The sequence below is a fragment of the Mesoplodon bidens genome, assembly GCF_964165515.1.
Source record: "Mesoplodon bidens genome assembly, chromosome: 5".
Lineage (NCBI taxonomy): Eukaryota > Metazoa > Chordata > Mammalia > Artiodactyla > Ziphiidae > Mesoplodon > Mesoplodon bidens.
In genome coordinates, this window is record NC_138161.1 from 128,626,807 (window position 1) to 128,653,654 (window position 26,848).

Sequence of the window (26,848 nt, forward strand, 5' to 3'; positions counted from 1 at the left end):
ATCACACAACTGAAAGTCCTCTTCTAACATGAATGATTAGTACGTCTTTACTAATGACAACTCTCCTCCCACCTTCCAGATGAAAAGTATGAAGTTAACCCAGTTGTCCCCACTTCCTGACACCACTCATTACATAACTGGCTTCCACATCAACCCTCTACAGAATCACACTGGCACTCTTTGGCTAGTGGGCTTGGACAAGTTATTGTCTATCTCCACTCCCTCCTTTCTCCCTTTACTCTCTTTCTGTATTCTTTGTCTTCCTTCTACCCTCCCCTCCTTTTTCCTCGTCCTTCAGGTCCTGACATTAGGCATCTTGCCTCTTCAGGCCTCTTACTACTATAGTTTTTGAGTTTTCTCTTTTTACCATTTCCTATTTTATTTATTTATTTACTTTTAAAAGTTACTCATATCAATATGCTCCTTCTCTCTTTACTTTAATGCCTTAGAAAAATAATCGGGCTATAAAATATTTTTTCCTTTAAAATAAAGTTAAGGAAGTAATTTTAATTTTTCATTCAGCAGACTAAATATCTACGTTCTTTAGCAGCTAGCAAATTAGAAAAATTAACAATTCCCAGTTGGTGAGCATCAATTAAAAATTATATCTTGTTATGTCACATTTACAATTAGGTAGCAATACTAAAGGACAGAAATATGTTAAAATATACTCTAAATGTAAGAATTTTAGCTGTTTCACTTGAAAATTCCAAAAATGTTACACAGAGAGCCTAAATAAAATATACTGAATTGTTGATGAATCATATTCTTTCTCCAAGTGACATAAAATATTATTTGAAAAGATAAGAAGGATGAAGCTTCTCCTTCAGTTAGAAAGAAAACTGTAAATAAATAATGTTTCTTAGATGATTCCTTGCCTATACTGTAAATATAATCAATTTTTATGAATAATTTTTGACATTGCCTTTCCTCTAATGGTTTATTTACATTGGAGTATTTTATTAAAAATTATTATACATCTAAATCTATCATAATTTCTGTTTAAAACTGTGTTCAAAGGGAAAAAATGAAGAAAATTAATCTAAAGTTGAGATTTTTTTACTCTTTATTTTACTACATATAATGTGTAGTTAAGAATAAAAGCAAAACTGATATAATAGGATATGATATATCCTGGTAAAGTTTTCAACAAAGTATCAATATTAAAAGATTTGTCCAGAATATGTTTTTTTAAACACATGCTTCCTATTTAAACATTACAGGTTCCTGTTAACTAATCTGAGCATCTTTCCAGTGTGCCTTCATATTATATCTAGATTTTCTTGCCAGCAAGAACATCACAGACCATGCACCTATGCATCAACTGGCTATTTTGTCTTTGACTAAAACTTTGTTTTGTCTCCCTTGGTAAAATCCAAACTGATGGGTAAATTAATTTTATAAACCTTGGTCATGTTGGTACATTTTTTTTTTTTTTTTTTTTTTTGCGGTACGCGGGCGTCTCACTGTTGGTGGCCTTTCCCGTTACGGAGCACAGGCTCCGGACGCACAGGCTCAGCGGCCATGGCTCACAGGCCTAGCTGCTCCACGGCATGTGGGATCCTCCAGGACCGGGGCACAAACCCGTGTCCCCTGCATCGGCAGGTGGACTCTCAACCACTGTGCCACCAGGGAAGCCCCATGTTGGTACATTTTTAAGTGATTCTTTTTTCTTGTAAAATGCAAATGTAAATGTATTGTGTTAAAAATGAATTCTGCTTTGTTGTGTACTGATGGAGTCTTGCTCTCAGCTAACAGTGAGTATTAAGATGGCTGCATTTTGATCAGATGTAATTTGCATCCCCCACGTCACTTAATACAACATTATTTACAGATATATATATATATATATATATACACACCCATATATATACATATATATATACGTATATATATAAACACACACACGCATATTCAGTAGATATTTGCTGAATGAGTGGTTCGATGAACGGACTATCCTGGTAACTAAGAAGGTGCTTAAGGCTATAGGATAAGGTTCCCATGTAATAAATAATTGTTTTTAAAATTAATATGAGCATTTGCTCTTAACACTTTGAGATCTGTAGGTCTTCCTATTGTTTAGTAGATTTCCCAGACTTTGGTATCATATTTCTGCCCATTCCTCTTCTACTTTTTTTAATGCTTAATTTATTACAAATTTCAGAATTGGCAAAACATAACAGTTCTTACTACTAAAGCATTACTCCTTGTTCACCATAACAGAATATATTTAGCATTGCTTAACTAAACGAGGAAGAAACATTAATTCTACCCCCTGTCTACTCATATGCCAGATTCACATCTTTGTCTGATTTACTTGCATCTGTTTTATTTTAGCTTGGTCAAGAAAACAATACAGTCTTGAACTGTATTACAAAAGACCAGAAATGTGACTGAATCAATGAATCACCATCCATTACAACAGTTATATTTGAAAGGGATATTGTTAGAAAGAAGTCCTATAACTATAAGGGACTATAGTCCTATAACTATAAGAAAACATCTTGAAACCTATGTGCACAGTGCTTTACAGCTCTCCAATTTATAGATTTCATGTTGGATTAAATAATTTGCAGCACCCTGACTCTTTTCAGGCAATTTTCCAAATTATCTAAGGCAAACTCACCACTGTTTATGCTACTGAACATTTGAAGTTTAAAAAACGTCACAGGGCTATTGCACTTAAATATGTTGCATAAAGGCCTTTGCTATTTACCTGAATAAGTTAGTAATTTTACTTAGGATGACTTTTATGCATAAATGAGTATTTTTTTAAAAATGTAATTCTATGTACTCATAAGATTTACACTACCCAACACTATTATTAAACTATGAATGTCCTTGAATAAAGATTTATGTCAATAACAAAAAAATCAATTGAGTATTATTCTCCCTCTAGGGCCCATAGTACATCTTAATTATGCACTTAAAAATCATTTTTTCAGTTGAAATGTGTTATAGAGATATGAATAATGATAAAAAACACTGGTACAATATAATCTTTGCACCATTTGCATCCCATAAAATCTGTGAATTTTTTTTATTCAAACAGAACAAAGTTATTCAGTTATATGTTCACTAATGCTTCATGATGATGGTTATATTAAGAACAATTTTGGTAATAGTTCTATATTTCTCATCTTCTAGGGTAAAAAAATATGACAATTTCTGCCTAACTTGATCTGCAGCTACTTCCTTTTCTGGATTTGGAATGAATAGTAATTGCCTAACTTCATAGTTACATTTAAGACCAGATTTCAAAAAATTTTAATACAAAACCTTTCTGTCACATCATCTTGAGTTTTACTGAAAACCTAGAGGTGCATATAACACCTAGAATAGGAAATAAAAGTCAACCATGAAGAGAAAATGTCTTCTTTCAATTACCTTTTATTAATTAATTGTGATAAAACTCTATGTAATTTTCATTTTCACTAATGTTTAAAATTCATTCTTTTTTTTTTTTTTTTTTGTGGTACGCGGGCCTGTCACTGCTGTGGCCTCTCCCGTTGCAGAGCACAGGCTCCGGACACGCAGGCTCAGCGGCCATGGCTCACAGGCCCAGCCACTCCACGGCATGTGGGATCTTCCCAGACCGGGTCACGAACCCGTGTCCCCTGCATCAGCAGGCGGACTCTCAACCACTGCACCACCAGGGAAGCCCTAAAATTCATTCTTATGGTGGCTTGCAACTCCAGGTACCACCCATGATAACTGGAACTGAGAGCAAACAGGACCTAGTTCTATCTTCTCATACATCTCTACCTGTTTCTCCATCTATAGTACAAATGTCTCTTTTTCCTAAAGTGGTATCACATATTCAGTCAAGAATTTAGGTGAAAAAATATTTAGAATTTCTTGAGAGGAGAGAAGAGCAACAACGTTAAGAGAAAGCAATCACTTATGCAGGGATATTTTATTTTGTACATATATAAGCACAGTGGTGAGAGAGGATATTGTGTGTTAAAAAGCAACTGAAGTAAAATCACAAGCCTAAAAGGAAGTCGTGTTTGAAAAGCAGGATATTTCTGCTTCTGGCCATAAGGGAGTCACAGAGTCTAGAATTGCCTTTCATCCATAAACAACTAGAAAACTGGGCAAAATATAGAATACATCTATTTTCAGAAACTGGACCTAATGGTCCCTGAGAGAAGAAGCAAATGAGTTGAGCTTCTTGCTTGGAGGTAATTTCTGGGCTGCAGTATAGACATAGGGAAACCAAAATGAGCCTGGAAATCTCATTGAGTTGGGTGATAGATGTCCCAGTTTGAGGAGGCTGCAGCAGTTAGAACTTGTAGGACAAAGTATCTGAGATAAAGGAAGTGTGTAGAGAAAGAACTCTAACAATCTGACTAGGGATTCCTATGAGTCTTTGGCTAAGTATCAAATATACATGAATACCATGAAGACTCATGAGTCCAGACTGGTAACATCTTCCAGGGAAAGAATAATTATATTGGAGCTGTAAGATGAACAATTCCCAAAACTCACACAGAGCTGGGAATTATTTGAGTTCCCATCAACCAGAGTAGAGATGCCTTGTTGGATATTCAGTAGAGTACACAGAAGAACCTGTATCTTAAAAGTGGGACCAAAATAGCCAAGAGAAAATTTTATTCTAGACTTTCCCTAAAATGACTTTAAAAAGAGCCTAGGGAGTTCTTTGGTGGTTTCATGGTTAGGATATGGCACTTTCACTGCCATGGTCTGGGTTCAATCCCTGGTCAGGGAACTGAGATCCTGCAAGCTGTGCAGTGTGGGAAAAAAAAAAAAAAAAAAGCCTTGAAACATCAAAGTTCTAAAATGTGCACCCAGTCTAACAATCTTTAAAGGAATATAACAAAATCCAGCACTCAGCAACCTAAAATTCACAATGTTCGGCAACTGATAAAAAATTACTAGCTATATGAAGAAAGATAAAAATTTGACCCCTAACCCAAAGAAAAATCAGTCAGAGGAAACAATCCTAGAAATAAAAGGGATGATAAAATTGGTGACAAGGACTTTAAGATATCAATATAAATACGTTCCACATCCTCAAAGACGTAAAGGAAAACATGAACATAATGAGGATACAAGTAGAAGATATAAAAGAGAAAAACTGGAACTCTTAGAGATGAAAGTTAAAATACCTGAAATAAGAAATTTACTAGATAAAATTAACAGCACTATATTCATTTCAGAAGAAAAGATCAGTAAATGTAAAGACATAGAAAAAGAAGCTACCTAAAGTAAAATATAGAAAGATCAAAGACTAAAAAATATAAACAAAGCTTCAGTGTGACCTGAGGGACAATATAAAGCAGTCTAGTTTACAGAAGACCCAGAATGAAAGGAGGGAGAGCAGGGGACAGAAATAATAGATAAAATTCTTCAATTCCATGAAGCTTACAATCCCAAAGCAAAATAAACACAATGAAAACTATCCCAAAACATAACACAAGCAAATTGCTGAAAACTGCTGTTTGAGAATGGAGATGGGTATAGGGAAAGGGAAGGAGATGGAGTTAGGGTTATGACTGAGATAAGCCCCAGATAACTGAAGCATTCCATTGACCTCTCCTTGAGGACTCACAACAAGCAGGTATAAATACTTAACATTGACTTTAAATACTGGCATAATTTTTTTTTAGTCTGACATTAAAAGTGAACAAAATCAAGAATACTTAATCCAAAGCTGAGAAAAATATACACCCTACACATAGCCAAAGATATTAATTGGAGATATATGGGGGGTGTGGGTGATAGCAGAGAATGGGGTAAAGGGAAGCTATGGATCATTTGTCATTTATTTTAATTTTTAGCTACCCCATCAGAAGTGTCTTCCTTGTATACGTGGAATAATGCTATGTTTCTTTAGTATTACATTTGTATTCAAGCCCTCTCACTGTGATATTTTATTCTGTAAATTCTCTCCTCCTCCACCTTCCTCTCTCTTCATCTGCTCTTTATTAAGGATATAGCATGATATTGGAGAAAAGAAAATGGAGAATATGAAATTCTACCCAAACAGAAGGACAACTAACAGAACTTCTAGGGAATATAAAAGAGTCAGAGAGGGAAATGAAGAGGAGAACCCAGGGTCTAGACACCCACTGGGCCCCAGAGTTGGGGATAATAATTTGATGAAAAGATGAAAATGCATGAGTAGTTGGAAAGATCTCACAAGATAAAGGGCTGTAGCCTGATTCCCAGAGTTTATGAGAAGGGCCACAGGCCACCAAAGGATACCTTGGTCCACTTAGGTTCATACTGTGGGCCTGTGGTGTAGTTGAGCAGAAGTATCTTGAGTTATAGTTGCCAACTTTTTCTCAATGACAAATGGCAGACACGAATCCCAAGGTTCTTGCATTCTCTTTGGGGTGATGAGATACTGGTCATGAGGACACTGGTGAGAGCTGAGGTAGGAATATACCATCATAGTGAATGGATAGACTAGAGGTTGGGTGTGGAGGTCACAGGACTTAGGGGGCTATTGTGATGAGGACCGGGAAAGATGGGCTTATGTCAGCAAGGGAGGGCCACAGGGCCCTGACAACATTAAGAGAAAAGACTAGAAGTTCACTAGCCATGAACTAAGCAGAAGCTATCAACAGGATCCTAACAGCCAGGTGTGTTTAAAGAAAAAAAGGAAGTTGATTGTTTCTACATGGTTGACCCTCAAAATATTTTAATTAGATGAATAAAATAATGCCTGAAATAATCTATATTCTAGGGGTTTTAAGTGGCTCAACACTCTTTGAGAAATTTTTTTTTGATATAACCATAAATTAACTATAAGTTTCAACTAGTTATAGAAAACTATTTTATCTAAAATATTTTGTAACATGATTTTTAAAAAAACTAAAAGAAATACAGAAAGATTTTAAGAAAATGCATTCATTTTAGAAAGTGTATCACTAACATATGTCATTTCTTCTTTTTTTTTTTTTTTTTTTTTTTTTTTTGCGGTATGCAGGCCTCTCACTGTTGTGGCCTCTCCCGCTGCGGAGCACAGGCTCCGGACGCGCAGGCCCAGCGGCCATGGCTCACGGGCCCAGCCGCTCCGCGGCATATGGGATCCTCCCAGACCGGGGCATGAACCCATATCCCCTGCATCGGCAGGCGGACTCTCAACCACTGCGCCACCAGGGAGGCCCCATTTCTTCTATTTTTATGTAGCACTTCCACCTGGCTCAAACTTGGTGGGAGATGCTTACTTCTTGGTAGCGGGTAGGGCATGTTTTCTAAAGAGACAGACAGCTGGGAGCTGGGCAGTGTATTTAAGATAGGACATATTTCAACATGGAAACTTGGAAAGATCATGTGATGCATCACATTGCCAGGTGTCCAACCTCTGGTCTCATTATCCACATAAGTATATGAGTCTTGTCATCTCAGACTCTGATGAGATCGCTTGGAATATTAATTGTGGCTGAGGTGTCAGATGGAGTGGAGAGAGCTCTGAATGGGGGAGCTGGGTGTAGTGACCTCTGCACTGGTTTCAGCCATCAACCAGCCATGTCACCTTCAAACTGAGGCTTAGTTCTTCTACTTATAAAAGGTTGGGGTCAGGACTAATTATTTCTAAGATCTTTGTCAGCTCTAATATTTTTTGAACTTTAAAAATAATTTCTAATTTCATAAACCTAGAAAACCATACCATCAACACCAAGGTTCAAAGCTTTCAAAACATGATGATATTTAAGAATTAACAGGGCTTCCCGGGTGGCGCAGTGGTTAAGAATCCGCCTGCCAATGCGGTGGACACGGGTTCAAGCCCTGGTCCGGGAAGATCCCACATGCCGGGGGGCAACTAAGCCCATGTGCTACAACTGAGCCTGTGCTCTAGAGCCTGAGAGCCACAACTACTAAAGCCCTCGAGTCTAGAGCCCGTGCTCCGCAACAAGAGAAGCCACTGCAATGAGAAGCCCTCGCAACCTAACGAAGACCCAACGCAGCCAAAAGTAAATATGAACAAAATGAGAGTTTTTAACGTATCATTTATTTGTACTCTTTATCTAAAAATCTATGCCCTTCTCCATTGACCTAGAATTCTTCTCACTGTATTAAAATGAAACATAAAATACCAGATGTACTTGCATTGAATATAACAACCAACCATCAGTACAAATAATCTGGAGTTTAAAAGTAAATCAATCACTCATTCTTCTGGTGGTATTATTATAAATACTAATGGTAATATTACTTGTGAAGATTGTCCAAGGAAGACACAAAATCTGACTTTATTTTGTCCCACTTTATAACTCACACATCTCTAATTTCTTTTTTATCCCGATTTCTTCTTTGCAGGTATGTGGCACAATCCCTCCGAAAACTAGAAGTCATCTGAGGCCTCTCCCTAACTTCCACCCAGCTGCAATTTTTTTTTTTCTTTTCAGAGGTTCTTCCCTAAATTTACATTTACAGAATAACCTATTTTATCCATTTTCTCTCTCCTCTTAGAAGAAAGCGTCTAATAAACTCAGTAGTTCTAAGATATTAGTGACAATTATGTGATTCATAAGGAATATTTATTTTTAAAAAGATGTAGTAATGCCTACCACTCCCCCATACACACCATTAATTCCTAGTGATATCTGTTAATTGTGGACCACTAAAGAGACATCTTTTAAAATTAATTAGTATGTTTTCTTAGCTCATGAAGATTTTTAATTTTTAAAAAATATCACTTTTTTTAGTGCTTTCAAATAGGAACCCTAGTAACCTATTGTAAAAGGAATAGTTAAGCCACTGCATAATGAGCCATAAACTACATCAAAAGCACGAAATGAAATGAGTACTACCATGTCAGGCACTGTCACAATCAAAAGATTTATAATTTCTTTCATCATGAAGATGTTGGGTAATTATTCTTACTGTACAAAAGCTTAATTACATTCATATATAGGCATCTCTGCACCATTCACTCATTAAACATTCATTGAGCACCATGTTCCTTGACTAGTTCCTTGACTATATGTTAGTATTTATGCAAATATATAAGGCACACATATTACTAGTTAGGTTATGCCCATGGCAGCCACCTAACTTAGAGGCTATGAGCTGGTATGCAAATAAACACTGAATAGTAGTTTACATAGGAGAAAAATTTGCATGTAATAATCTCCAAATTCCCACCCCATAAATACTTGTACTACTTATAAACTTATCCTTATGCATCAAAACTCCAAAATATAGTATTTTGGTTAAAACAAAATTTTTATTGGATTGACAATCCTAGATTCAAAGGGTACGGGAGCTGAAGGAAACTGTAGAAATCCTGTAGTACTGTGGTGCTTGAACTTGCTTGAAAGAGGCCAGGTGGCTGCCTCAAGCGGGTTGGAGGAGTGGCATGCTGCTGGGGACAGACTGGCTGAGCAGGTGGCCCCTGGAATAACCAGAGCAGTAAAATCCCTGGGGCGGGGGTGGGGGTCGGGCAGCGCCCTCTGCTTCACACTCAGCCTGACTTTGCAAGTCACATATTTACATCATATGCCCTGGTCCTGTAGACATCTGAGTTTGCAAAGCCTACATTATATCCTTCTCTTTCTTTTTACTCATTCTTTCTTTCCACTCAATGTCTAATCACTAAGGAATGAGGTTCATGTCACTGGCTGATGTTTTCCTAGAGAGCACATTTTCCCCTGGCACAAAGGGAACCATCACCTTAAATAATTTTTACTTTAACTTATGAACAGCCTAAACAATTTTATGTAAATGAGTTGCATGCTCTGTGGACAGGCATCATTAATGTATGTTTGTGAAATTATTTTTATTTTAATAACACTATTTGTGATAGCTGAAGTGATGGATCCAGGCTTGGAAGTCTGATGCATCTCACTCGCTTTAGATTTCTCACAGGTAAAAGCTAAGTGGTACTACCGGTAATATAACTCCGAATCCTTCAGAATACTTAGAAAAAAGAAAAACTTAACAAAAAATCATCGTGTTTAATTTGACGGGAATGAAAATTGGAGAAATGGTTTCAGTTTCTATTTTGCCTGCTGCACTGTCCAATATGGTAGCCACTGGCCACATCAAGCTATTTAAATTTAATTGAAATTAAAAAAATAATTTTCTCAGTAATACCAGTTATATTTCAAGTGGCTAGCAGGTACTTCACTAGACAGCTGAGATATAAACAAATTTCCATCATTACAGAAATTCTGTTGGACAGCACTGTACTAGAGAAATACTGTAATTGAAGAAAATTGCTTGTCATCTATAAGCATGAAATCTTTCCTTCCCTCTGTTTCTTGTCATGGTAAGGAAACTGTTACTCTGAAAAGAATACCTAGTGCATTTGCTTTCCTTCTGACATTTCTTTCAATTGTCATGTCCCCCTGTATGCCTTTTACTTCTAAGGGTTCATCTTTCCTGTTCAGTCCACACATTAAACACAGAGACATTAACCATTACCATCCATAGCCTTCTCTGTTAAATAAAGCAACTCTTCCACTATCACTAATATTAACTATAAATTGTTATCCTGCAACTAGAAAAGATTAGATTGTACAAACCTAAGGAAACAGCTTTATGCCTTTGATGGATCTCCAGTAAATATCTCTGCCTCAAAATACCTTCCAAGAATCTGGTCACAGCGCCTGAAATCCCAGCATGTTCCAGAAAAATTTTAGTTTGTCCAAAGTTTATTACTAAAATGCAAATTCCTGGCTGCTGTGTATCAATCTGGTTTCCGTATGTAGCTATTTGTAACCCAACAGGTTAATTCTCCTAGGTTTAGAACCTGGAAGGAAAAGGGCTTTGGCAACTAAAGAGAGCAGTTTGTCAGGGGAAGTTTTCACGAAAATGCCAGGTTGGTTCTGAAAACGTAGACTTCCTTACAAAGAAAGGAGACCAGAAAACATGAGGATGCTGTTTGCAGCGCTATGGGATAAACCTGGCTTTGATCCTGAATCTGTAATGTTCTCTTGTGCCATTGGACATACTTCTTACCCTCTCTGACCTTCAGTTTTATGTCCTTAAAAATGGGTCTAAAAGTAACTTATCAGGATAATAAATGATGTGTACACAAGGCCTAGTTCTGTATAAAGCGCATATTGGAAGTGACAAAAAGGAGCTACTGTTGGAATTACCTGCCACCCTTGTCACTTTTAAAGTTTATAAACCTTTGATTTCGAACTAAAAATGATGACCATATTCAATGTCCTTTCCTCTCTGCCTTAAGTACTTGAGAGTCAGTCAGAGCCAGGAACTGACTCCAAAAGATTTCAAAGAAGGTATAGAAGGGAACTTCCATGGAGCATGTGATGAACACAAAGAAATGGCTTGCCTGGAGCAGAGAATCATTAAATCATTATCCAGAAGTGCTGGAAAAGGAGATTGGAAGGCTGGGATAGAGATAAGATGTAAGGCTTGGCAGAAGTTGTTTTTTTGTTTTTGTTTTTACATAGAAGATTCCCTCAAGGACTGGAACCAGAAAGTGTAAATTATTCCTAATTGTCTCAGTTTCTTGCATCTGTCTGGTTTTATACTGATCTTAAATATTCTTTTCAGTTACAACCAGAAAGTATTAATAAGTGCATATTGGGTACATATTTGTGTCTATAAAATAGGCATATCCTTCCGTTTAGGAGTTGTTTTTAAGCCTAGAGGGGCAGATAGATTTTAAACAAAAATTTCTATAAGACAACATGACATGAACCATGATATAGGGCAGCGCAGGGTACAATGGGAGTGCAGGGGTATCTGCTCAGAAAAATAAACTTCCCCTGTAATAGCTAGCAAAACCAAACACCAAGTGGATGTCATTTCCTGCAGCCATGACTCTCAAAAAAAACAACAGTTTATTTAATGTTTTGGGATATTTTCTCTATGTCCTTCCTATCATACCTTTTAACATAAATCACCTAGAATCAAATGGAAATATTTAAGTTTATGAATGTCCCAGAAAATTACAGTAATAGTCAACTTAATCAGAAATCCTTATTCAATAACCTTACCCATTGGGAGTCAATATAAAGGATACCAATAAAATACTTCTGATGGCTACATGGCTGCCACAAAGTAGTCTTGAAGATCATGATTTATACTGACTTTTATTTTATATGCAATTGTAACACATTTTTTTGTGTTCCTTTCTTGTTTGTTTTGGTGGCCCACACAGGCTGACTAGTGATAACAAATGAGAAATCTGAAGAAATCACGCACTTTGGAAATAGAAGTGGCAAGATATGAATCAGAAAGGTATCTGAATTTTGAAAAAAAGGCATTAAGATTTGAATAATACTGCCATTCCAACAGCAAGCCAATGGGGAGTGCATTTTAAAAGATTTCCTTCAAAGTGATCAAAATGGAAAAAGAAGGCATCTAAAGTAATAAGCTTCCACTCTTTGGAATTTTTACTTATATGGAATATTATTTTTATTGGTGATGATTGATAAATAAGGTGTTATAAAACCTTTAGACATAGTATTTATGTCTTCAAAATATTTGCCTCTGATTTCTAAAGCCTTGCAACAAAGCTATTAAAATCTTTTCTCTCTACACTCTGGTTCCAGTGTCAGAAAAGCCTACGCTTTAGGAAGGATGTTAAGGAAAATTAACATCCTGTCTTAAGTTTATGTAACAAAAAATAGAAATACTGTAGAAATTAAAGGGTCTGGACTTATTTAAACCAAGTTATTAAAAATTTTATACACTTAAATAGTGACATGTGATTTATATTTAGTTAAGTACCTTAAGAGTAATCAGGAAAAGTAACCTAAGAGTCTTTATGAACCAAGAGCTAAATAACTAAAACTCTAAAGAAAAAAAAAAAAAGGAAAAATCTTCAGACCAACATTTCCAACCAAAAGGTTTCATTTCTTTCTTTCTTTTTTTTTTTTTTTGCGGTACAACGGGCCTCTCACTGTTGTGGCCTCTCCCGTTGCGGAGCACAGGCTCCGGACGCGCAGGCTCAGAGGCCATGGCTCACGGGCCCAGCTGCTCCGCGGCATGCGGGATCTTCCCGGACCGAGGCACGAACCCGTGTCCCCTGCATCGGCAGGCGGACTCTCAACCACTGCGCCACCAGGGAAGCCCCTTTCATTTCTTATGTAACAGTTAATTTCCAAAGAACTGAAAATTTTAAAGACCAACAAAATTTATGTGCTCGACATAGAAGTAATAATAGCAATAGTACCTTTAAGACTGTGAAATTGAAACAGGGTTCTCTTCTCTTGCACTGTTACAAAGCAGAAACTAACACACCATTGTAAAGCAATTATACTCCAATAAAGATGTTCAAAAAACCCCCCCATAAAACAGGGTTCTCTTATTAGAAAACAAAGTTCCAATTTAAAGTAGAATGCAAATGAATACCTCATTCCCGCCATCTTAGTTCCAGGCCCTGGTTCAGCCCTTTGTACTATTTCAACAGTCTGATAATTAAAAGATCTCCTTATCTCTAATCTTTTTTCTTCCAGTTTATCCTATTCATTGATAAGATTAATCTTTCTAGAGCAGTGCTGTTCTGTATCATTCCCACACTAAGGAACCTTCAAAGACTCCCATTTTTAATTGTGTTAAGACAAACCCATCAGGCTGTACTCCAAATCCCTCTATCCCAGTGATTTTTCAAATGAATTCTCTGGAATCCTAATAATTCCAAGATGTGTTTCGGAAGTTACATGAAATTTTGGTCCAGTGCAATGGATGCTGAGGCTGCAACTATTGTCTAGTACCTTGGGGTTCAAATGTCTACATGTCATTAGACCAGAACATTATAGGAATAAATGTGCTAAATTTGAACTGATAGAATAATTACTACTTTGAAATATTTTACGTATTAGGGCTCTGCATAAAATTTTATTTGAAAAAATTTTTGACCTATTAAAAGAGTTGGGGAAATGTTTTATAGCATGCTATCATTTTATCTCCCAACATGTCCCAGTTCCCTGTATCTACTATGATGCTGGTTCTTTTACTGGAAATTCCCTCCTCTTCATCTCATTCCTCATGTCCTCAGGTTAAATTTTTCCATGACCATCAAAGCCTTTACTGGTCCATCTATCCAACTTTCTCTTCACTTTGTGTCATGTTTACCGCACCCATTGGATTTTCTTCCCTGTGTTTTGTCCATACCCCACACTAAGTTTATTTTTCTTAACAGTAGGAATTGTCTTACTTTGCATTTATTAAGTGATCAATATTTCTTAAAAAAGAATTGAACACCAAGATTCTGAAAGTAAATATGACTACCACCACCACTGTTACCACCCTATAAATTCTATAAATTCTCTGCTTTAAGAGCATTATCTTTTCAAGAGCCTTGTCCAATGACAGATGTTCTCCAATTAGTAAAATGTATGAAATATGATACCTTCATAGAACATATGCAAAATCAACAATATTTTAGAGTGATTTGACAATATGAGAAAATATGATTAGTGATAACAAGGATAATGAAAATAATAGTTTACTGAATGCTTATCATGTGCTATATCTGTCCATACATCTTCTCTTCTCATTCTAACAGTTCTCCAAAATGGGCAGCATCTCACTTTTTTTTTTTTTTTTTTTGCGGTATGCGGGCCTCTCACTGTTGTGGCCTCTCCCGTTGTGGAGCACAGGCTCCGGACACGCAGGCTCAGTGGCCATGGCTCACGGGCCTAGCCGCTCTGCGGCATGTGGGATCTTCCCGGACCGGGGCACGAACCCGTGTCCCCTGTACCGGCAGGCGGACTCTCAACCACTGCGCCACCAGGGAAGCCCAGCATCTCACTTTTATAGAAGAGAAAATGGATACTCCAAGAGGTCAAGTCATTTGCTCAAGGTTACAACTAGAGTAAGTGGGAGAGTCAGGATTCAAATATTGTTTGTGTGGCCCAAGAGTGAATGTTCTTTCCAGTTCATCACATTATCACTCAGTGTAAATAAGGAAAATAATAATGATACTGGCATATGTGTGAATTCTTCATGCAAGAAGCTTTGAATATTATTATTCAATACTTGGAGTTTGAGACTTTTTTACGTCTGTTACAAAATTCTAGGTTGAGGGTTTCCCAAGATAACACACCCACTTGGTCTGAAAACTGTCTTCCTCAGTTACTGAGCATTTCACTCTTCTTGGCTAAGATGAAGACCTTGCACCAGAACAAGTGACAACAAAAGAAAAAAACTGAAAAATAGAAATGTGATATCCTTAGTTACAGATGTGAACTTAAAACGTATGCTGCTTTTGATAGTAGAATAAGAATGAAGAGAAAACGTGTACAGCATATGTTAGTTAAATATGGATTTGTGAGCAACTCTGGTATTGCTAACTGAGTAGCGATTAAAGCTAAATAAACAGAGGCAGACTTGCTATCATAGCAGAATGGATTGGAGGTATTGATCAAGATGCTCTTGAAGTGTGTGGGAGTTTCAGGCTTCCAGCTTGTTCCCCAGCTTGACTCTTAGCTAGAATAAATGTCAACGGTGCCAGTCTCCGTGAGAGACCAACTGCCTTCTCACTAATGCAACCAGGTATCCTCAGTCAGCCCTGTTTTTAACTTCTCTTGCCAGTTGCCAGTCTTTCTGATTTCAGTCTTAGCTTTAAGCCCATTGACTGGCTAAAAACTAGTTTCCTCATTTCACAATACTCAGCAATTCCAAACTTATCCTTAGGTCATTGAGCTAAATTTTACGTTGGTGATTCCTAAGTAAACTTAGTATCTTTCATAACTTTCCCCATAGTTTTTCCTTAATTGTGATCTTACAGTGTTTGAATTCCTAAATTATAAGTAGTAAAATAACACTAGCTGCAATTTATTAACACTAGCTGCAGGTATTTTGAAAGTAGCTCCTGAGACTATCACCTTGAGACAACCCTGAGATTATTACTAGGAAGAAAAAAGTGTGAACAGCAGGGGTGCTCAGTGGAGGTGGTCTCTAAGGAGGGGAGAGCCGAGGTTCAGTAGTTAATCAGCCCCAGTGCCTGAGGGTTCAGCTCCAATTACCCAGAAGCCAGTTGCCCTAAGCTGTTTACAAAGCCTCCCTCTCCCTCCTTCTTTTTCTACCTGCCTCCCTCCCTTGCTCCTCCATCCCTCTCCTCCCTCCTCATCATTCATCACTGATTTTCCCGACCTCATCTCCTCTCTGATCCTATACTGATGATCTAAAGTATGACTTTTCATTTCGTGAGAACCTTTCTCCAAAGTCAGAGTGAGCAGAGCCATTTTAGACCATGATACTATCAAGATAATATTTTTAATGTGCAAACAAGAAACTCTGTAAATAGAAGAGCATTGTAATTGCTGCCACTTACAAGATGCCACTTCTATTTAGAAATTAAAGGTGATCTATATCTATTAAATGCAGCCATCATTTTGTTTCAAAGTGGAATAATTATAGCTAACATTTATCAAATTCTCATTATGTGCCAGGGATAAGTATTAACTAAGTATTCTCTACAAACTTTCTCATAAAATCTTTAAAATCAATCCCTATCAAGCAATAGGTACTAATATTATCCCTACTTAACAAGTGAGGGAATTGAGACTTACAGAGATTAAGCAGTTTGTTCAAGGTCACACAGCTAGTAAGTATTTAGACTCAGGATTTGAAACCAGATACTACTAATTAAAAAGAAAAAAATAAGTGCTCTCAATCACTTATACTGCCAAAGATTTTAAATTATTAATTTTAAGCTATATCTGATACCCTTTTGGTCAAAACCACCTTTCCTAAAGCTGTTATAGAATATAATGAATGAAAGGCAAAAAGCAGACTGGTCAAATTTCACAGAGAATTAGTTTGGGTCAATAAAAGAGTTCCAACAATAAACTCCACTTGTATTATATTTCACCATATTATGATAAAAATGCCTTTTTTTTCTATTTGTAGAAGTATTTTCAGATAGCATGGTGAGATGGTCTATAACAACATATATCAATTCTCCTGTTAATTTAAGTCTTTCGCCAGAAATGTTCTTGCAACTGGATAACAAAGATTTGCTTTTATTTTTTTTGGTGGGGTATAAACTTTAATGAGGACATCTCCTTAAGAACGTGGAAATGATTTTTCTTTTTTTTGCGGTACGTGGGCCTCTCGCTGTTGTGGCCTCTCCCGTTGCGGAGCACAGGCTCCAGACACGCAGGCTCAGCGGCCATGGCTCACGGGCCCAGCCGCTCTGTGGCATGTGGGATCTTCCCGGACCAGGGCACGAACTCGTGTCCCCTGCATCGGCAGGCGGACTCTCAACCACTGCGCCACCAGGGAAGCCCGGAAATGATGTTTTTACATACAGTACTGTGCCAACCTTTGGGCTCATATTTGGAGCTGCAGTGTTACAGAGGATTTACTTATTTAACATAGTTTTATTGAGTATCTCCTGTGAACAAAGCATCTCAGACAATAAAAAGGTTACCGGTGTTAGACCTTACTTGCAGGAGCCAGGCTCACCATGATAAAAGAGATTCGCATATCAAGATAAACCCCTCTGTTCTTTTTAAAATTTATTTTATTTATATATTATTTTTGGCTGCACGCGGGCTTTCTCTAGTTGCAGCGAGCGGGGGCTACTCTTTGTTGTGGTGCATGGAATTCTCATTGCAGTGGCTTCTCTTTTTGCAGAGCACCGGCTCTAGGCGTGCAGGCTCAGTAGTTGTGGTGCACGGGCTTAGCTGCTCCGCGGCATGTGGGATCTTCCCGGACCAGGGCTTGAACCTGTGTCCCCTGAATTGGCAGGTGGATGCTTAACCACTGTGCCACCAGGGAAGCCCCAACCCCTCTGTTCTTGAAGCAAGCTGATCAGGAGTGAGTATACCAGGAGCATCTCCCTCACCTCAGGTGGAGAAGCAGACAATTACTTGGGTAGCCTCAGATCAAACTAAACAATGGTTTTAACCTATGACACCATAATCTACCTGACTTCAACTATCATCACCATCTGCAAATGCCTACTGCTGTTCCCTATACACTAGACTGAACCTCCTGTATATCTACACTAATCTAGTCTAGGTTCACAACTCTTCTTAGGGCATGGTCATTTGGGGCATTGATATTTGGGGGCAGCTCATCTACTTTGAGGATCAGTTCCCTTAGCCACAATCCCAACTGGTCCCACCAGTCAGAGATGCCAGCATGTCTCAAGCTGAATCCATTTAATTATGACACATTTGTTAGAGCTGGAATGAGACTTAAAGATCCCTTGGTGTTTTTTTTTTAATTGAAGTATAGTTGATTTACATTTGGTGTTTTATTTTAATCAATAGATCCACTTCTTCAAGTGGAATTTAATGGAGAAGCTCAATTAAAAAAACAACTAAACAGAACTCAAGGTGCAGTTGAAATAAGAGTACAGAAATGAGAAGGTCCAAGATTCCTCCCTCCTCACCCACCATAAACCCATCTACTCAAGATGTTTAGAGCACAGCCTTAACATTCCTGATTTAGTCCAACTAATCCTGAGTCCTAGGCATCTTGTCTGAAGTCACCCAACTAGTAACCAACTAGTAAGTCTAGGACCTAAAACTCAAAACCAGTGTATTAGTCAAGGTTCTCAAGAGAAACAAAAACAATAGGATGTGTGTGTATATATGTATGTATGCGTGTGTGTATTAACTGGGGGGACTGGCACGTCTGAAATTTGCAAGGCAGGTCAGTAAACTGGAGACCCAGGGAAGAGCTGCTTTTGCAGCTCAAGTCTGAAGGCTATCTGGAGGCAGAATTCCCTCTTCCTCGGGGGACTTCAATCTTTTTCTATTAAGGCCTTCAACTGATTGAAGGAAGTCCACCCACATTATGGAAAGTATCCACTCAAAGTCTTCTGATTTAAATGTTAATCACATCTAAAAAGTACCTTCACAGTGACATCCAGACTGGTGTTTGACCAAATATGTGGGTATCGTGGCCTAGCCAAGTCGACACATAAAATTAACCATCACACTCAAGGTCCTTAGTTCAAAACTGTATGCTCTTTTCATTATGAGTAACGGTTTACGATCCAACAGAAGAGAAAGGACAGTGTAGCATATGCTGCCTGTTGCTTATCTAACACTCATTCTCCTCTTCCCCTTCCTAACAAAACCTAAAATTTTTGTGTGAAGGCCAATGAGCCTACCTAGAATATTAAACTTTGTAATTTTTCCTAGAGTTCTTTTTGACCAGTGAAATGTAAGGAAAGGTGACTGGGTGTAGTTTTGGGAAATCTCTTTAAAGAGATGAGCTGATTTAGCTGGTATGTGGTCCCTTGGCCTTTTCCCCATTCTCCTTCGTCTTGCCTGGAATTTGGACCTGAGGACTGAAGCTACAACAGACACCCTGTGATCACAAATGTCAAGAAGATCAGAAAGACCTAAGTCCTAACATTTTTTGAGCTGATGAACCAGCATCAGTAACTCTCTCCAGATTTTTTGTTTCATGAGAAAGAGAAAAAAAAAAACATTATTTTTTTCTATGCCTCTGTTAAGATTGTTATGCGGTCTCAGTCCTTAACTTATACAGACAAGGACACAGGTAACTATGATGAAAATCTTAAAAAACTGAACAATGATGGAAACCTTGAGACTGTGTGTAAGGCAGCAAGGCAGAAGAAACAGGGTTGATATAAGTTAGACATCATGAATACATCAAATGCTATGAGAGACCAATAGGCAGGAGCTCTGGGAGACTGAACAGCTGCCATGAATTCAGCAAAAAGGTAAGTGGACATAAATAGCTATAGGAAGAAAGGAGATGGATATTTAAAATAGTTAAACTTTTTTTTTTTTTTTTTTTTTGCGGTACACGGGCCTCTCACTATTGTGGCCTCTCCCATTGTGGAGCACAGGCTCCAGAAGCACAGGCTCAGCGGCCATGGCTCACAGGCCCAGCTGCTCTGCGGCATGTGGGATCTTCCTGGACCGGGGCACGAACCTGTGTCCCCTGTATCGGCAGGCAGACTCTCAACCACTGCGCCACCAGGGAAGCCCTAAAATAGTTAAACTTTTTAGCCACAAGCCTAGGAGAGCCACTGGAATGAATTGCAGTAAAGCTGTGTGACTTTTTCTCTCTGAACCTTTCTGGAAAGTCATAGGACAGGAGAAGAGCAGGAACAAATTAACTACCCTCATTAGTAATCTCCACTGTAATTTGTCTCCTCCTGACAGACCCTTTGAAGAGCTTATCTTGACTGGTCTGTCAGTGGAAGCACCTCCTCATCCCAAGGTTTTTAAAACAAAGACAACTGATTAACCTAACTTGCAACTAAAACTGCCCACCTTGCTTCAAGAGCTGAATCACAAATCACTTTTAGACATGATTTTTCAGGAGTGTGGGGTGGGGAAAGAGAGATAGAGAGGGAGAGAGAGAGACTTAATCTGTTTGAGATGATTTAAATTAACTCCTGCTTTGAGGCAGAGAGAGAGCTCTGAACTTTCCATAGCCATCGAGAACCTTTCCTAAAGATACTCTCCTTATGAGTGTGCAGTTTTACGGAAAGAATGAGGGGTTGTGCAGTAGTGATAAAGGTGTAAGTGGGAGGATGTGTGAATTGAACTTTCTCGAGTTGAGGTGGGGAGGCTTCAGTAGGTGGATGACCTTGGGCACAAAACAATCATTGGCTGGAAGTGAGCACATAATACCTTTGGGGAAAAGAGAATAGAGTAGGGCAGGTTCGAGTCAAGTTTGAAGGCAGAGATGTACGTGAGAATCAAGATGTATCTAGCCATACATGGTCAGGACAGCAAAAGAACTAAGCTGGAGGACAAGAAACAGGTGGTTAGCAAATATAAGGCTGGAATTGTGGCTGAAAATCCTGACAAATCCAGATTTCTCCCCTCCCTCCCTTCCTCCTTCCTTCCTTCCTTTTTTCCTTCCTTCCAGGGCATTAGAGGTATAGGGCTCATTTTCCTGGCCAAGCTTATTCCCTCCTGTTTTCTCAAACCCCAGTTCACAGCCAATGGAAAAAATGGTCCTCATTCACAGTTCATCTTTGAGAAGTCTTTCGGGAAGCACAGAAATTCAAGCATGTTTATTACACCCCCATCTGTTGTCAGGAACAAAAAAATATTTTTATGCAAAAATACAGCATTAGGTGTGATTTTGACATGGAAAAATACTTCTTTTAAAGATTTCCAACACAATGGAATATGAGACTCAAATCTTATAATGCATCCATAGGGCTATCCAAATTCTGCCACTGAAGTAGTATTTTATTAAATAAATAGATATATTCCTAGCACTTTCTAAATTAACAAACATACATTTAAAATATTCTGGGAAGAGCCTATTTAATTCTCTGAGTAAAAGGCATCTGAAGGAATTTGGTTGGTGGGATGCAACTTTCTGTATTTTCTTTCCTCCCTCCCTCCCTCCCTTCCTTCCTTCCTCCCTCCCTCCTTCTTTCTTTCTTTCTTTCTTTCTTTCTTTCGGCCAAATATCAGTCAGTTAATTTGAATCTAATATTTATTGAGTACAAACATGGTCTAATTTAATGCTCACAATAAGCATTCCAATATTTTTTAAAAGATTTTTAGCCACTTGTTCAAAGTCACTAGTTAAAATAGTAGAGAGTTTTCGTTTTCTCTGAAATAAATCATCAGCTTAAAAAAAACCTTACTGAATGATACTAATTCTGTACACTCACTCAAGTTATTTTCAAAGGTAGGGGAAGTATAGGCTAGAGTTAAAACTTAGAGCTGTTTTGGGGACATATAAACTGATTTGAATAGACTTATTATACCAATTTGAAAATAAATACCTGGAACTAGAGGAGCTTTGGTAGTAAAATAATTAGAGAAAGTAAAATATTAGCATTTTAGTTTAGCAATTTTCTTTCAGTGTGTGGAGAAATATTGGTTTATAAAACAGAATCTGTAGACATGGTGGATTCAATTTACAGTGACTCAGTTCATGGAGTCCTATACCCTTTCTTGGCTCCTTTTGATTTGGCAGCCATATACCTGTGACTTTACAAAAAGGCAGAAAAGGGTAAATGAGCAGTTTGGTTACTGTTTAATCATGAAACAGTTTTCCTGCTTTTTACCCAATAGGAAAATTATATGATAAGCAAAAATTGCTTTTCATATACACCACAACGAAGAACTATATTTCAAAACCATTTTTCTTTGATGGTTCAATGACTTTGTTTTTTAATTTACTTTACTTTTAATAAAGTAAATCTTCAGATAATATAAAAACCACAAAACTTTTAGAAGTTTCACATAAGACATTAGAGTTATGCTCTACTTTCTACCCAAAGGAACTAATTTCTGAATATTTATTTAGTTTATAAAACAGATATAATTACAGACATGACAGACACAAATCTACATTTTCCAAATCTTCTCAGAGCATAAATACTTACATTAAGATGAAGTGTTTTAGGTGTAAGACTTATGTGTAAGAAGTCATAAACAACCTAGTTTCATTATATTTAATGTTCTAAAACAGCATTATAATCTTTTAGAATTGTTTTCATGTTTGAACCATTTAAATATATCTATTAATAATAAGGTTAAAGTTCAAAATAATCTATTTTTTAAATGCCACCCAATTTTCTGATTATATTTAAATATTATTTGCATACTTATACTAAATGAAAAATCATTTGAAATCTCAGCATTCTTAAAAAAGGAAATACTCTTTGATGACCCCTCTGAGCATTTTTGGTTCATAGCACAATAACTGGTATATATTTTATACTCAGTAAACTTTAGTAAACTACAAAATTTAGTGAACTACTGTGAATTATTTTATTATCTTTTAAAATTTTATATTGTATATTGGAGGAAATCCAGGAAATTTTAAGCATCCAAAAATTATGATCTAAAATGAAGTGTAAATCAATAATGAAATTAATCCTAGGCTAGGGTCTATTGGTTATAGGACATTTTGAGATGTAAGTTTATTTTAAAGTATTTCATGAATAGCAGCAATACATTTAGCTACAAAATCCTTTGGTTGCTAAACATTTTATGTCTTAAACTGATAACCTCTGAATGGCAATTTATTTTAGTGTTAGTTATATTTACCTTAGTACATATTTAACATGTCTATTGTGAACAAATTCATTCTTTGCCTAGGACATTCCCTCCTTCTTTTTATCTTTTCTGGTTTCCCTTCATGATACCACTTCCCTTCTGCCTTCTCAAAAGGACATGTCTGCTTGTCCTGCTCCCCCAAAGCAGAATCAAGGGGATGAGATTATTCTTACTGCCCACTCTCCTTCAGGCTCCAAGGATCTGCAACCATTGCTCATCAAGCCCTTCTCCTTTGTAACTCTTATTTGTTATTGCTTTCTTTAAAGCTTCTATTTACTGACTTCCAGGAGATTCAGCGTCTACAACTTCAACACCTGGATCCAACTCTGTCTCTTCATTCCACGCCCCACCACCACGATCATCAGGGATCCTTCCAACCCTCTCGGCCCAACTGTCCAACTCAGGCAGAGACATCCTGGTCATTACCTAGAACTGGTCCTTCAAGATATCAAAGTCTGAAATCCGTTTCTCAGTCCACAGCATCCTTCTCCTCACATCATGAGCTCCCATGCCTCTATGGAATCTGTTGTTTGTGCCCATCGTGACTCTTGGTTTTTAACCCCTTTGTACTGTCCTCAGGTATGAGAAAGACTGACTACCTCCTTGGCCTCATTACCTACTTAAAGATCCCATGTTGAATCAATTAGACTTTCCTTTCATTAGCACCTTCACTCTATTCCCCAATCCTGGACACAATCTATTTTCTCCACTCCTATTCCATGGCTGCATATTGCTGAAGGATGTTGCAAAGTGATGTGTATTACAGGGACCATAAATTTATGGTCCCTGACCTCAGCTGGGTTTTCAGTGTTTCTCAATAATATTTTTCTGATTTTATTGGTTTATTTTCTGTTGACTTCACTATTATTTGTTATCTATCTAAAACTTACTTCTGATTGTCTCCCTCTCAACAGGGAGAAGATTTAGGCCATTTAATATGAATTCCCCACTTCGCTCCTTCTCTTCATAACTCATCTAAACTATCCTTTCCTTTCTTGCTCTTGTTTTAGAGAGATCTCTCCAAAATTTTCCCATCCTCTGAACACACCTTCTTCTAGTACCTTTAATTTTCCCTCATTTGTTTTTTTTTCAGTTAATCCCTCTTTTCCTTGGTAAATCAAGGCCCAAGTTGTTACCAAACTTAAGTTAAGCTTTTCTCATTATTGCTTTCAACTTTAAAAAAGCCATCCTCTTTTTCACTTACTTCATAACTAGACTTCTTTAAAAGGTAGTCTGTTCTTTCTGCTCCCTCTTCCTTCCTTGGCATTGTCTTTAGCAACTGAGAGTCTAGACTTCCTCGCCCTGGTCTATTGGAACAGTTTTCTCCCAGATTACCATACAAATCCCCCATATCCAGTGTCTCTCCCTAAAATACTCTTAATCTAACACTGCAGCCCATTCTTCTTCTCACACGTTTAAATCATCTTTCTAACAAATATTTAAATTGCAACTACATGCAGTAATGCAATACAAAGATAAATATTATACGGTCCCTTTCCATAGACTAGAAGCCCATAGACTAGAGATGGAACACACTACTGAAGTTATGAACAAGAGCTATCATGACAGAGAAAAACAAGAGTGATCGGCTCTGCCAGGGAGAGCTGGGAACAGCTTCACCAATGTGACATCTTCAGTGCTGGTGCTAGGACTAGGATGTGTTTTCTGGGTGGAGAAGAGGAAAGCAGGCATTGAAGACAGAGACAACATGCCTGAGGCACTTGCCTGGCATGTTTTGGAAAAATTTAGTGTATGCGAGTAGATGTAGAACATCAAGCATTCAGGGTGCTATATAGGGCTTAGTGAAGCAGTTTGAGGTCATATGTTAAAGGCCTTTTTAGACCAGGTAGGAGAAGTTAAAATCTGTCCCAGTGGTACTAGGGAGCCAATGGAGACTTTTAAGATGTAGAGCTTTGTGATGTGATTTATCCAAAACAGAACAGATTACAGAGCCTCTGAAACTAACTCTTCATTCACCAAAAGTTTGATTAAGGGAAACTTCACCCTTCTAACCATTCACTCTTTAAAACTTAGACATCTATGTCTAGTCTGCCCTCCCCCAATCACTCTCTGTATCTTTGATACCAAACTCTATCCATTTTACTCTAAATCATCTCTTGCACCTTGGATTTCCATTCCTCCCATCCTCCATGTCCAGATTCAAACCTCACCTGTTAGCTCTTGCCTGGACTTTTGAAGCACATCATGCACTGGAGTCCCAGCCTCTAGGTCTCTCCTTTTACTAATATACTCCCCATAGTATTGGCGTTATGGAATGTCTGCAAAGAATAAACCAATATGTCAAATACTTTTTCCAGGTCTATCTGATATGAGAAGGCTTTCTTTCCTTTTACTAAACCTTTGTTGAGCACCTGCTATCTCAGAGGCATTGTGCTGACCTCTTGCTGTTAGGCAGGGCAGAAAGCAGAAGCATCCTACTGGCAAGTGCCCTATGGTATTTATCAAGTCCAAGGCAGGAATCGTAAAATGGTGGCCATTGGGCTGAATTGGCTCAAAGCTGTATTTTATATAAACTGCAGCATTTAAATAAACATTTACAATTTGGGACAATTCACACAAAAATAAAAATTTATGGTTTCTGTTGAAAACACAATCTGTCAAAGCAGAATCAACAATCAGTCCTAAGTAGAGGAGAAACAAATGCTTATACCAGTACCACTTGCTATTGCTTTTGCATCTCACTTGATTTCTTTCCCCTAACATAATTCTGGGGCTGGGATGGGGTGAGGGGAAGGGAGGGAGGGAGGACTGAAGATGCCTGGGGTTGAACTTCCTGTCATCCCAATGGGAAGGGGTCTCAGGGTCAGAATTACATTGTAAAAATTATTGTTGTAAAAGAATATGCAATTTCTTCAATGCTTGCGTGTTTATACCAGCGAGGTGTAATACCATAATTCATACCAACTAGGTGTAACATCAATAATTTTCTTGTTTGAGATTTAAAACAACCCCTCAATTTCTACTTATATTTTATTCTCTCATCTTTTTAAGAAGAGTGGGCATCAGAGCACTGATAGATGCAGTGAAGAGTGAGGAGGGAAGTAAACAGAAAATGGATGGTCTTCAACATAGAAATTCAAAGCAGTAAATTAGGTTAAGGAATATCATGGGTAGAAAGCCAAGAAAAGAAAAAAAAATGCATAGGCAGCTGAGATTGGGAGAGAATTCCTAGTGTGATAAGAAGCAAATGCAGAATTGAAAGCAGAGATTTTGTCTTTTCAAGTGTTTGAAGACACCAGGAAATATCACAGCCAGAGCTGGAGAGCATATAAAACAGAAGTCTAGAGAAGTCCCCAAACCGATGAAAGAACCTACTTCCCCAAATAGTTTAAGGGTCTTTGTCTTTGGTGAGCCAAACCACTAATATAAGGAAGGAGGCAAGGTCAAGATTTTCTCTTCTAGGTTCAGAGGAGTCATGTTTTGCTGATCTGATACTGAAGCAACTATATTTCTGTACAGAGCATGAAGCTGTATGTAAATTCATCCATTGCCTTAATCTGTTCTGCAAATATGTAATAGCTCAGTATTTGGAGACAAAGAAGCCAGCCAGTTCATAGTATTGAATTGTTTACCTTTTATTAACATGTATCCCAGGGGCTCATTTGCATAACATTTGCATTGCCTTGGCCATGGACAGCACATAAGGCACCTGCAAAGCACTTGATCCAGGGAGGAAATAGTGTGTGGTGGGCTTATTGAAGTCTATGTGAGTGAAGGCAGGCAGAGAAGGAGAGAGTCATTCGTAAATTCAGTTAAGATAGCAAATGAGTATTTAGGTTCCTTAAAAAACACTTTTTCCACTTTAAAACTATTTTGGGACTTAGAGCCTCAAGAGTAGAAATTGTTCTTAAAGGGAACAAAGTTCTCTGAAAGAAAAAAAAAAAGCTAAATCCATATTT

At 37.7% G+C, this 26,848-nt stretch overlaps 1 long non-coding RNA gene across 2 annotated transcripts in view; it reads right to left on the reverse strand.

Annotated features, from left to right (window-relative positions):
* Window positions 1–26,848, reverse strand: part of LOC308617266 — a 70,754-nt gene that overhangs the window by 14,903 nt on the left and 29,003 nt on the right. For both annotated transcript variants that reach the window (XR_014015843.1, XR_014015844.1), the window contains one exon: window positions 25,100–25,207. This is a non-coding gene — a long non-coding RNA (uncharacterized lncRNA). The remainder of the gene's footprint in view (window positions 1–25,099; window positions 25,208–26,848) is intronic.